General features: G+C 40.9%; 1 protein-coding gene across 8 annotated transcripts in view; it reads left to right on the top strand.

Annotated features, from left to right (window-relative positions):
- The window catches only part of Fat3 (FAT atypical cadherin 3), a 592,493-nt gene that overhangs the window by 237,836 nt on the left and 341,356 nt on the right, over nt 1–13,301 (top strand). The window contains exon 1 of one of the 8 annotated variants that reach the window (XM_030244399.1): nt 12,514–12,683. The exons of the other annotated variants lie outside the window; for them this stretch is intronic. The gene's annotated coding sequence lies outside the window, so the exon portion shown is untranslated. Of the gene's footprint in view, nt 1–12,513; nt 12,684–13,301 lie in introns of those variants that run through there. 8 annotated transcript variants of the gene reach the window in all.

Genomic DNA, 13,301 nt, shown 5'->3' with positions numbered 1-13,301 from the left:
ACTTAGAAATTCAATTTATATAAGAAAACATTATAAAAGACTTAATTATAAGAGTCCATCTAACTTCAAATTAGAATAGTTGTCTTCAAGGAACTAAAAAATAACAAATGCTTTTGAGGATTTGAGAAAAAGGAAAGTTTTCTACACTGTTCTGAAAATGTTAATTTACTTGGTCCCTATATAACTCAGTAAAGCCATCTCTCCCAAACTACTATATGACTGAGCTAAACTACTCCTGGGGATTCAAACGTGTCAGCGTGATCATACCACAGAAATATCTACATATTCGTGCTTACTGCTTTATGAGTCCAATAACTAAACATGTACGAGACTAGGAGCCTATCAGCAGATTAGTCAATAAAGAAAACATTGTCTTTGTACATAGGAAACATTTCTCAAGTCATAAAGAAATATATAAAGTTACATAATAAGTTAAAAATATAAAGTTATAAAATGATGTCATTTGCAGGAAAAAATTGGATGGATCTGGAGATCATTATGTTAAGCAAAAAAGCTAGACTTTGCATGTGTTCTCCAATATGTGGATAGATTTTAGATGTAAATATAGGTGAGAGAGAGGGAGAGAGAGAGAGAAAGAGAGAGAGAGAGAGAGAGAGAGAGAGAGAGAGAGAGAGAGAGAGAGGAGAGAGAGAGAATGACTTGCTACTTAGAAGAAAGGCATGAACTCATGGAACATTGGCAGTGTACATAAAAGAGAATAATGGGTTTGATGAAAATATAATCAAAGTACCTAAAATACACATATTAAAACTCATAACAAGAACTGGGCAGTGGTGGCGCATGCTTTTAATCCCAGCACTTAGGAGGCAGAGGCAGGTCGATTTCTGAGTTTGAGGCCAGCCTGGTCTACAGAGTGAGATCCAGGACAGCCAGGGCTATACAGAGAAACCCTGTCTCAGGAAAACAACAATAACAACAACAACAACAACAACAACAAAAACACATAACAAGACCCAACATTTATACACTTGGGAACACAAAAATATGTATTAGCGGAGTTGTTAATTAGTGGATATGTGGGTGAGTATAAGAAGGTGTCTGAAAACCTCTTATCTCACTATACTCCAACTTCTCCCTTGGTCTCCTGTTTCTAACCAAAATGTTGTATTTTTATTCCATGTTATAAAATCTTTTTCCTGAAAAGCCTGCCTCCTGCCTGAGAATCATGTAGGACACTTGTGATAATCAGAACTTACACACACCCTCTTGATAGCTGTTTTCCTTGACTTTCCTTGCCAGTGTTCAAGGTATCGCTGCAGGCTCCTAGACTGTAGCAACAGGGGAAGATCTGACATTTACCTTTTAATCTGGGATGTTGATCAAACACTTGGTAATTTCCTGTCCATTAGAGGGAAGGTACTCTACACCCACCTGTCATTTTTAATTCACGCGTAGAGTATGAGAACATGCTCTGTTTTAAGTGCAGAGTTCCAGAAGGTAGAGTTAAATGTAACACATGATAGGTGGGAGGTAATATAGTTCTATTTAATGTTCTGTACCATGTTCTTTATACTGCACAGATATCACTTGAGGGGACTTCAACACACAGCCTCCTAACACACAACATCTGCCCATTTTGCCCTTATTTTTGGGAGGAATATGGTTTGTAATATCCCTGTCATCTGTGAGGGGATCCTGTAGCTTTTGTGTAGGTTTAATTTGAATTTTACAGCTGCAATCATGTCTCCACAGAACTGGTCTCTATAAGTTCAAGGGCACTTTGATGTCCTTCTTGCGGCGCAGTCTCGTTTCCCCTCTTTCCCTATACCCTGCACCCCTTCACCCTAACTCAACCGGAAACATGGATGACATCTTCCACATGACAATTCTGGTCTGACCCATTTTTGTTCAATGATGAACCAATGTCAGGGGGTTGTTTCCATGAGAAGATACTGAATGGAAAAAAAGAAATAATAATAATAAAAAAAAGGATGACTGCTCTGAGGTATGGGAAAGGAGGTTTATTATAGATGTTCAGGAAAGCAGAGCGAGAAACAGGGACATCTGGGAGAGTCTAGAGAGAACAGGACCAGTAACTAGGATGTGTGGGGGAGGGGAAGAGGGCCTGGCAAGAGAGGGGAACCAGGTGCAACAGTCAGCATGCCCAAAAGTACCAAGAGAGATGGTAACCAAACTGGTTGGATTATATAGAGAAGGGAAGAGGAACCCCTCTGCTGGAGAGGTTTAAGGTGGGAGTGGTTTATACCAGCCAGGAACACCTCTTACCAGGTAGGGACTGAGGGATTGCAGGGAGAACCTGATGGCCAGGTCTGCTTTGCTATGTTAAATAGGTATCTCAGCCATTTGTCTGGGGGGTTGAAACCTGATAGCTACAAGTCAACATACAGGCTGTCAATTTTAAGCACTATCAACAGGGGCATAAATGAACAGCTTTTGATAGAAAAATATTTTTGTTTGGCAAATTTTATGGAATCACGGAAATCCATCTTTCTCGACATTTCCACATGTTTCTCAGCAGTTATCTTAGGGCTCTGTGGACTGGGTGTCCCACTTCTGTTTATATCCACATCTTAGTAAGAAGGAAGCAGATATGGGGAGAAATTTGTTGGCTGGTTAGAAGTCACACCATTACTTAATGACAGAATTAGACCCTGATCTGAGCATGTCCCCACATTTTATGACATGATGTCATCTGTTAATTATTGAAATAATACAAGTGAAAGTGTCAGAGTCTGTCCATCAGTTACTGTTTTAAGGAATTCAGACTATGGTCACTTTGGAGAAGTCTGACAAGACAAATGAGAGCTCTTTTCTGAGGTCTTTCTGTCTCTCTTATAATCTGGATTAGAGGCAACCTTGGGTGTGAGTGGCAGTCTGTAGGTACAGTCAGGGTGAGGGGACAGATCTGCTTTCACCCTCTAAGAACGTATTGTTTTGCATTTAATTTACTCTCGCTGGGTGACTTGTAAAATGAATTCTAAACTTTACATGTGTTTACTCATGTGATTAGTTTCCTTAACATCTATATTGTATTTTTCTGCTTAGGCTATTATTTTGGCAAGTATTCTTAATAAATCTATGTGCCCTGCCTTGTGTTCTGTGCCCTTCAGCCTGCGACTTTTGACTTTTGATGCCCAGTCAGCATACTAAAGTGGAAACTGATGCATACTATGGTTAATGGTTGTTGGTGGTGCATGAAATTTGCCCCAGAAATTTGCTTTGGAATTCCAAAGGGTGGAATGACCAAGTCTACAAGAAGGCAGAAAAGGAATAGAGAAAAACCACCACATGGCGTGAGCTGCCCCAAGAGCTTTATTCCGTCCCTGGGAGGTACCAGAGTTCTATCCACTTCAGGACATCATACAAAGTCCAGCTTTCATTTTGAATGTTTCATGGAAGCAAGTTGTAAACAAAGACAGCAAACATCTCCTCTACATAGGGCCTTGCTTTGGCTGTTTCCTGTATCCATTTGAGTCAGTCTGGCCAGAAATCAAGTCATGTTGCTTCCTGAGAAGTGACCATCCTTTATCCAGTTGAGCCCTGGATAACTTAGGAAACCAGTCAGTCAGTTGTCTTGTGTTAACAGAGACAATTCAAGAAGCATAGCTTCTCTCAGAAAAGTGATAGCCTAATGTTGCAAGAGCCTGAAACAGGTGCTGAGACTTGGAAAGCACACATGTTGAAGGTTTCATGGAGAAATTGCTGATACTCAGATTGGGTTGAGCTGAAGTCAAAACAGTAGGCTAATGGTGCCTTTCTGGGTTGGCAGTCTCGTCTGCATCAGCAAGTAAAGAAAGTACCTGTGCATATTGGTTTTCTTGGATATTTTCTTTATTTATATTTCAACTGTTTTCTGCTTTCCAGGTCTCCCCTTTGGGAACACCCAATTCCATCCCCTCTCCCCCTGACTCTATGAGGGTGTTGCCCCCCACCCCCACCCCCCACACATTCCCATCTTCCCACCCAGGCATTCTCCTACACTGGGGCATTGAACACCCTCAGGTCCAAGGACCTCTCCTCCCACTGACGTCCAACAAGGCCATCTTCTGGCACTGATGTGTCACTCCATGTGTATTCTTTGGTTGGTTGTCCAGTCCCCAGGAGCTCCAGAGATCTGGCCTGTTGACAGTGTTGCTCCCTCTATGGAGCTGCAAACCCCCTCAGCTCCTTCAGTCCCTTCTCCAACTCCTCCATCAGGGACCCCTAAGTTCAGTCCAATGGTTGGCTGCGAGCTTCCTACTCTGTATTTGTCAGGCTTTGGCAGAGCCTCTCATGAGACAGCCATATCAGGTTTTTATCAGCAAGCACTTCCTAGTATCCACAAAAACATTCAGGTTTGGTAGCTATATATGGGATGGATACTCAGGTAGGACAGTCTCTGGATGGCCTTTCTTTCAGTCTCTGCTCTGCACTTTGTCTCCATATTTCCTCCTGTGAGTATTTTGTTTACCCTTCTAAAAACACTGAAGCATCCACATTTTGGTGTTCCTTCTTCTTAGGCTTCATATGGTCTGTGAATTGAATCTTGAATATTCTGAACTTTGGGGCTAATGTCCACTTATCAGATTGTACATATAGTGTTTGTTCCTTTGTGACTGAGTTACCTCACTCAGGATGATACTCTCAAGTTCTATCCATTTGCCTGCAAATTTCATGAAGTCATTGCTTTTAATGGCTGAGTAGTACTCTATTGTCTAAATGTACCACATTTTCTGTATCCATTCCTCTGTTGAGGGACATCTGGATACTTTCCAGCTTCTGGCTATTATAAATAAGGCTGCTATGGACATAGTGGAGCATGTGTCCTTCTTACCGGTTGGGACATCTTCTGGATATATGCCCAGGAGAGGTATTGCGGGATCCTCCGGTAGTACTATGCCCAATTTTCTGAGGAACCACCAGACTAATTTTCAGAGTGGTTTTACCAGCTTGCAATCCCACCAGCAATGGAAGAGTGTTTCTCTTTCTCTACATCCTTGCCAGCATCTGCTGTCACCTGAGTTTTTCATCTTAGCCATTCTGACTGGTGTGAGGTGGAATCTCAGGGTCATCTTGATTTGCATTTCCCTGATGACTAAGGATGTTGAATATTTCTTTAGGCATTTCTGAGCCCTTCCACTTTCCTCAGTTGAGAATTCTGACAGGATACATAGGTTATTTCAGTATTTTTTATCTGTTGAGGCCTGTTTTGTGACCGATTATATGGTCAGTTTTGAAGAAGGTACCATGAGTTGCTGAGAAAAGCATATATCCTTTTGTTTTAGCTCTGTTCCCCATTTTTAAATAGTTTTATTTGGTTCTCTGAAGTCTACCTTCTTGACTTTTTTTTTGTATATATTGGATATTAGCCGTCTATCACTTGTAGGATTGATAAAGATTCTTTCCCAATCTGTTGGTTACCGTTTTGTCCTATTGACAGTGTCCTTTGCCTTACAGAAGTTTTGAATTTTATGAGGTCCCATTTGCCAATTCTTGATCTTAGAGCATAAGCCATTGCTGTTCTGTTTAGGAACTTTTCCCCTGTGCCCATGTGTTCGAGCCTTTTCCTCACTTTCTCTTCTATTAGATTCAGTGTATCTGGTTTTATGTGGAGGTCTTTGATCCACTTGGACTTGAGCTTTATACAGGGAGATAAGAATGGATCAATTCACATTCTTCTACATGTTGACTGCCAGTTAAACCAGCATCATTTGTTAAAAATGCTGTCTTTTTTCCACTGAATGGTTTTCACTCCTTTGTCAATGATCAAGTTCCCATGGTGCATGGGTTTATTTCTGGGTCTTCAATTCTATTCCATTGATCTACCTGCCTGTCACTGAACCAATACTGTGCAGTTTTTATCACTATTGCTCTGTAGTACAGCTTGAGTTGTGCTATGCTGATTCCCTTATTGTTGAGAATAGTTTTTGCTCTCCTGAGTTTTTTGTTACTCCAGATGAATTTGAGAATTGCTCTTTCTAACTTTATAAAGAATTGAGCTGGGATTTTGATGGGGATTGCATTGAATCTGTATATTACTTTCGGCAAGATGGCCATTTTTATTCTACCTGTGAATGTTGTTGAGCAGAATTGAAAAGCTAAACTTGCTCAAGCTTTTTCTTCCTTTATAGATCGTTTCCCAAATATTTGTATTAAACTGTAAAACATTAGTTTGAGTTGAAATATGCAATTTAATTTGAGATCACCGAAATCTATATTTAACATGGTGTTATCTATCTGATTTTTTTCTTCTAAGAATGAATTTGTGTTGGTGATGAATGCATCTGCATTGATTACAGCATTACTGTTCTAAAATGCTGATAAATATAATTAGACTTGTTGTACAAGAACTTGAATGGAGGAAATATGCCAGTGTTTCAAAATAGTGCCATCTGCTAGCTCAAACACACAAGGCCTAATGTGCAGTCTTCCTTATATTTCTCAGTTTCAGTCTCCCTGAAAACACTTACAGGAAGTTTTCTCCTTATCAGAACGAAGGAGCAAGAGGTAATTTTTTTTTTCAAGCCAGATGTGACAGAACACACATCAGCATTCAGAAATGAGGCTTTTGCAATGGGTAATAGTGTAATCGGTTTTGCCAGCAGCAGAATGTACAATCCTATTAGAGATGGAGAAAAGAAAGTGCCACCTTAATTTACCTCCAGGCATTAGAGCAATAACTTGAGGTGCCTGGGGCTGCCTGTGTAAAGATACTTTAATCACATGGTAAAAAACATTTTTAGTCTACCGCCTGCATTCTACGAGGGACAGGTTTCCTAAGTTAATAAAGGAAATCCATCCAGCCACTACCCTGACAATCATGACATGCTATTTTTAATCTTCGTCAACATTGAATCTGTGGAAGACATTGAACAGGTTAAAGTGAGAGCACCCCACACCCTTTATGTGTCCTGTGTTTGTTGCAGTAAAATTAGCGGGTGGTTGTCCTGTGAGATTGATAGGTCACAAGGAAGAAGTACTCTAGAATAGAGGGAAGGCAGACTTTCATCCTGATACCTTCAGATGGAAGCTGCTTTTTGTTGTCTGGTACCTCAGGGACCAAATTCATTATAGTAACCATCAAACTAGAAAGTCTTCAGCTGAAGGTATTCCTTATGTCTGCTCCCTAGCCGTATGGGGGATGTGATCTTTAATTAGTTCAGGTTGTAAAATATTGCAGGGAATTTCCCAGCACCCTTTGCTTTGTCTCCAGGTCAGCTAATGCAATTGTTTTTAATTGTGGCTGAGCTATTGTCTTTGACTAGATCTCCTAGAGTGCCCTTTACCAATTAATGGTAATATGCTACTGGGAAATCATGAAGCTTGTAGAAAGCTGTAAATAGAAAAGCCCTAATAGGTTTCCTGCTAATAGTGATGCAGAGTCGGGGCCCTAATGCCATTAAATGGCAGTATTCATGTGTAAAACCCAGCAACACTCAGGAATCCAGCAATCAGCTGTGTGTGGACTGTATGTATGCATATGAACTCATGCTCACACAGACTTGCTTCTTGTCTCTCCCCCTCCCTCCCCCGAATTTCACTGAGCTCCTTTTCAATATAGATTTCCATTTTCTGTTAGCTCTATGATGGATTGAGTTCAAGGAAGTGACATGAGCATGCTGTTGCCTTTGAACCTGTACTTCAGACATTCTGTGTTTTATCTTCCTCCTGCTTCTTGGCTTGTCATCAGTTCTACCAGTGAATTTTGACATGTGCAAATTAATAATCATTCAGTCCAAATGAGTAGGGTGACCTCTGGCCCACATGACTTCCACAAAAGAAAAGGAGACATCACTCATAGGCTCAGAGAGCTTTCAGTTTAATGAGAGAATAAAGTACCTCCTTATTATGTCTGTTATATGTGTACACACATGTGTGTGCATGTGTATATAATCCTACCTATTTCTCATAGGCTGAGGACTTGCAGTTATTTAGTGTAACCACATTTGTTCTATATCAGCATGGGGTAGACTGCAGAGAAGAATGGTGACTTTTATAAGACTTAATTATAAGTTGGAATGTCCCCCAGTTTAGAAACAGAGACCAAAAGCAAGTCAAGAACATATTGCCAAATAACAGAAAGACTCCCGGTGCATAAATGCAGGGTAGAAAGACAGCCTGTCAGTTTGTTTGACAAACACTGTGATGTTTCTATGGCTGGGGACAAAGCTGAGGGAGGAGGTAGTTTGTTCCTTAGAAGCCTCCTTGGATAGTGATGGACAGATGCAGGCTTCTGTCTCTGCTGTTCAGTCATGATGATAGGATTTAAGAAGTAATATTTGATTCTTAGATTTTAGGAAAATGCGTAGTTGCAATATGCATATTGACTTATAAAAACAGTAATAATTTTACAATAATCATGTAGACATCAATGATGACTAATAGATAAAGTGTTGATTACAGACTGGAGACCGTGCTAAACAATGAGCACAGTATACAGTGTTTCTTTCCATTGTTGTGAGATGTAGATTAAATAAGTCATGTCCTCAAATCTGTAGCTTTATAAAGTGACATCTTCACCAAAGTAAGTGATCTTTAGAGATGCCACTCATTCTGCAGAGGACATCACTAACAAAGGACAAAGAAGGTACAAGGCTCAATGTGCCATTTCTAGAGCCTGCCTGTGCCACCTCTCCCCCTCTTACATATGCATTTTATCATTATGATTACATGCAGATATTCTAATTTTCCATTTTATCATATTTAATTTTTAAAATCCCAAGTCAAGATAGGGAGATGGCATAATGATACAAGTGCTTGCCTTGCAAATATGAGGGCCTGAGTTCGTGTACACACAGAGACACGCACACAAAGACACACACGCACACACACACACACACACACACGCGCGCGGATAAAACTGTCACAGTGTGGGGATTCCACAGCTTATGAACTGACTACTACTAATTATGACTAAAATCCATGAGCACTGGGTTTTTTTGTTGTTGTTGTTCCTGTGAAAATAAAGTGTTCCCTGCCCATCTGCTCACTTCAGTTCCCATAGACATAGAAGGACTTGCTTCTGACTCCTTTGAGATGGTACCCTGATGTGCCATCATCTCATTGTGGCAAAGGTTACAGTGAAGGAGAGGGACAGTACATGAATCACATTATCCAAATGAATTACTGCTGTCATCTGAACTCAGAGAGATAGGCTGTTCCAAATGGGAGTCCTAAGTGACTTGTGCTTGTCCACTGGGGCTTGTAAATTATTATGTAATGGAAGCTAAATCATTGTAGTTTTTCATTTTAGAACAATTGTGACTGTCGAATTCAGATCACTCTCCAAAGGCAAGTTGGGCCATGGGAAGTAGGGTGCAAGCCAAGCGGCCACACAGATCCTCCCAGGAGCCAGGCTTTGTGGGAGGTCAGTGTGCAGCCAAGGCAGAGGAACGGGCACAGATTTGTTTCCGGGATTATTATCATATATTACGCCACTCATTGGTTTTGAGTGGTTCCTAGCTGTCACCGTACCTGTTTAACCAGCCTTTGAAACCTCTCTGGTTTGTGCTTGCTACTTCAGCGTGATATCAGAAAGAGAAAAGAAGGCATTTCTGAGGTCTTCGGTTGTGAACAACTGTTAGTTAGGGGTTTAATATTGTTTCTCTGCAGGAAAGCAATTAAAGCTAGTCATTAAAATAAAGTATTTTTATAGCTGATTCAAAAATCCTGTGTTGGCCATGTCTTTAAAGCAGTTAATAGTTATTAATAAATATATTTCACATTTGCCTCCCTTGCTCACCATCCTTGCTGTAAAAAGTGTTCGTAGTAGGTTTTATGGTCTTCCTGACAAGGTTTTCTGCTCTTTACCTGCTGGTATGGTCTCTGGCACAGTGCTGCTGTACAGGGCAGTGGTTCAGGAATGGTTCTTTTCACTGTTGGTGCTTTCTGTCAGGCACAGGGAAGAAAGAAAATTAGTTGCACACTTCTCCTTAAGGAACTGCTTAAGGAACTGATGGATGGACAGAAAGAAAACTGAAGGATTGTGCATTAAATGTCACAAAAGTGCAGATATAAATACAGTGGAAAATAAGAGGTCATATCTACTTGGGGATTTGTTTTGTAAGAGTGTTTGTAAATTGGGGAGAAAGAGAGATTGTGCACATGTGTATGTGTTAAAGGAAGGCTTTTCCAGGTGACTTGTAACATGGTAACATATGGGAAAGAATTCAGAAAGTTTTATTGTACATGGAGTACCTAGGAGGATGGAGCCTGAACCCGAGAAGATGAGCTTTCAGGATGGCAATCTCAGTAGATGGCAGCCCATTTGCTGCCTCCTTTCAAGGGACCCAGAAGCTGTTGAACTGGTTGGGCTGTATCCAGGCCAGATGTTTCTAGGTAACAACTGGGCTACTAGGACACAGCTGGAAAGAATAGCACCAACTGGTGCTTCCTCTGTGAGAATTCTTGAGTCATCTTGTCATGACTTGGGCATCTATGTGCCTTTCTGATTGGGGGCATTGGCCATGCTAAGGAGGCATGTTGGAAGACCACTGGCCAAACAAACATGGTACTTTGCCTCTTCTATATGTCACTGGGTTCTCTAGGGTGCCTCTGTAGTGGAGGGATCTCACAGGTCTGCATCTGCTGTGTTTGGGTGGGTGATGCACAGCCTGTGCCAACCCGTGAGGAGCTGGTTGTATCTGGGCCCCTACGATGTTCACTAAACTTTGCTTTTAGCAGCAGTTTCTGTCTCTGTTCTCTTGGGCTAACTTAGTGTGCTCTTTTGCGGTACAGCCTCTTACCACATGTTGAACACTGTTAATGGATATGACAAAGGCTGATAATTCTCTGCTAGGTTCCTCCTGTGTTTCAGGAGCCACAGGACTTCTGGAGATAAAAATAGCACACAATCACTCAAGCCTAATTTATGATTTAGATACTATATACAATATTTGCCAGGCACTCTGTATGTGTAGAGTTTGTTCTGACTAACACAGGCATGGTCTGATATGCCCTGGATCATAGTACCAGGGAGTTAATGGAGAACAGCTATTATTATTAAGACTGTGAATAAACCTATTCCTTGGAAAGATAGGACAGTACTTCTTGGCTGCTGAGAATACATAAAATATAGAGCAGGCAGCCGGTCTGAACCTATCCGAAAAAAGCCACCTGTGCTATGTGCTGGGGAGAGGACTCATCTTCAGAGCATGGTGGCACATGATTGTAACTTTGGTGCTGGGGAGGTGGAAGCCAGACGATTGCTGGCCAGGAAGTGTAGTCTAATTAGGAAGATCCGGGTCCTAGAGAAATAGACCATTTTAAAAACCAAGACAAAAAGTACATGAGGAATAATACTTGAGGTTAAAATAGGTACATTTATTCCCATATATAATTCACACATGCACACACACACATACACACACATATGTATACACACACACTTCACACACATGCACATTCATACACTTCACATAATTCTTTCACACACACATATACTTCACACACACTCACTTCACATACACTCTTATATACAGTCACACATACACAGCTTCCCACATGACCTATGTTTAGGACCATCTTCTGGAACTCCAGAATTACCCACTTATCCTGCAGGGTCCCCCTTCCAACTCTTAAGGAGCTCTCTGGACTTTAGCTATGTTTATTTCTGTACAGTGTGAATACAAGAAAGAAGGTATAATGTAGCAACAGCTTAAAGAACCCTGGTTCTCATTTCTAGATACCTTCCCTCATTTCTCTTTGATTCTAGCTAGCTAAAGAATACTCTATATTTAACGTAGAGCTGTGCATGTGAAGTAGAGGTCGCCACCTCCGGTCTTTTTGTCCTACTCCAGTAAGGGAGCATCTCTCTCTCTCCCTCTCTTTCTATTTCTGTTTCTCTCTCTGTTTCTTTCTCTTTCACTCTCTCACTCTCTCCCTCTCTCTCTCTCTCCCTGTCTGTCTCTCTCCCTCTGTGTGTGTGTGTGTGTGTGTGTGTGTGTGTGTGTGTGTGTGTGTGTGTGTTTTGGATGCCAGGTGTCTTACTAATACCACAAGCACACTGATTGTCCCTAGGAGCAGAACCCTTTAGCTGTATTAAATACGACTCCCTACAGACCAGACAGAATAGCAAGACAAAGCCAGGGCAGTTTACATATAATCATGTAGTTTGACAGCATCATTGTCATTTTTAAAAATCATCAACTATCTATTTCTGATATATATATATATATATATATATGTGTGTGTGTGTGTGTGTGTGTGTGTGTGTGTGTGTGTGTGTAATTTGCTTAGCCTTTTGTGCAGTTCCTGAATAAATGTCATTATAGAGGGAGAAAAATCAACACGATTTTCCAACCCTGCCTTGCAAGGACAAGAAGATTTGCTCACAGTTCTCAGTCATTTGCTCACAAAATGCCATTACCCTGCATTGTTACTTAAATAGCTTGTGATCTTGAAGTAATTTAAATATAGGAATATTTTAAGAGATTATCCTATGTGCAGCCAAACTTAGTATGGTAACAAAGTAGTACTAAAATAACCTTCTTTTCTCTCCTGTCCTTTTCCCTTCCCATTCAAAGTCGGCATCTAGGTACTTAACAAATACACAATCTGGCATCACAGAGTTCTGTCATAGAGACCATAGAACTTCTTTGTTCTTTGTCATAGTATACTCTAGCACTGTATTTATCTGGGTCTCCTCCATGCCTCTGGCACTGTCCATGGCCCATGTGGGCAGGCACATTTCATCTCAATTAGAAGCAGAAGAAGAATTCAAGGTAGGGGGGATGTCAGAGGTTGCAGCCATTTAATGGGATGGAACTCAAATGAAAATTGGAAAACAATCCAAGGCAACTATAGACAAGGAGAACTGGGGAAACTCAATTAGGAAAACCATAGACTTTCCTCCTCTGGGGGCTTGGCTTCTTTATGCTGCACTAGTGGCCTATCTGGTTATAAGTAAATAGAGAAGCAAAGGGTTTATTGTTTCCACTGTAAACAAAAGTAAGTTGATTATCACTGTTATTCACATATTCCAATGCCTTTGTATGTGTGTACTCCTCTATGATCTTAGCAACCAAAGCTGATCACAGGAGTATGACATTGTCTGTGATCCTCCTTCATTGCTCACATAGAAAAGCAGTCTTTAATCCCAGCACTCGGGAGGCAGAGGAAGGTAGATTTCTGAGTTCGAGGCCAGCCTGGTCTACAAAGGGACTTCCAGGATAGCCAGTGCTACACAGAGAAACTCTATCTCAGGAAAAAAAAAAAAAAAAAAAAAAAGCAATTTGGTGAGACTCAACATGAATAAGTGAAGAAAACAGAAGTTCTGTGACTATTTTCCCATGGTAAGCTTCAGTAAGCATGTTATGATAGATATGGATGGGGCTTTTTAT

The sequence above is a fragment of the Mus musculus genome, chromosome 9 (genome assembly GCF_000001635.26).
Source record: "Mus musculus strain C57BL/6J chromosome 9, GRCm38.p6 C57BL/6J".
In the NCBI taxonomy this organism is placed as follows: domain Eukaryota; kingdom Metazoa; phylum Chordata; class Mammalia; order Rodentia; family Muridae; genus Mus; species Mus musculus.
The sequence above is the reverse complement of the archived record's forward strand: the minus strand, read 5'-3'. Positions and strand labels throughout refer to the sequence as shown.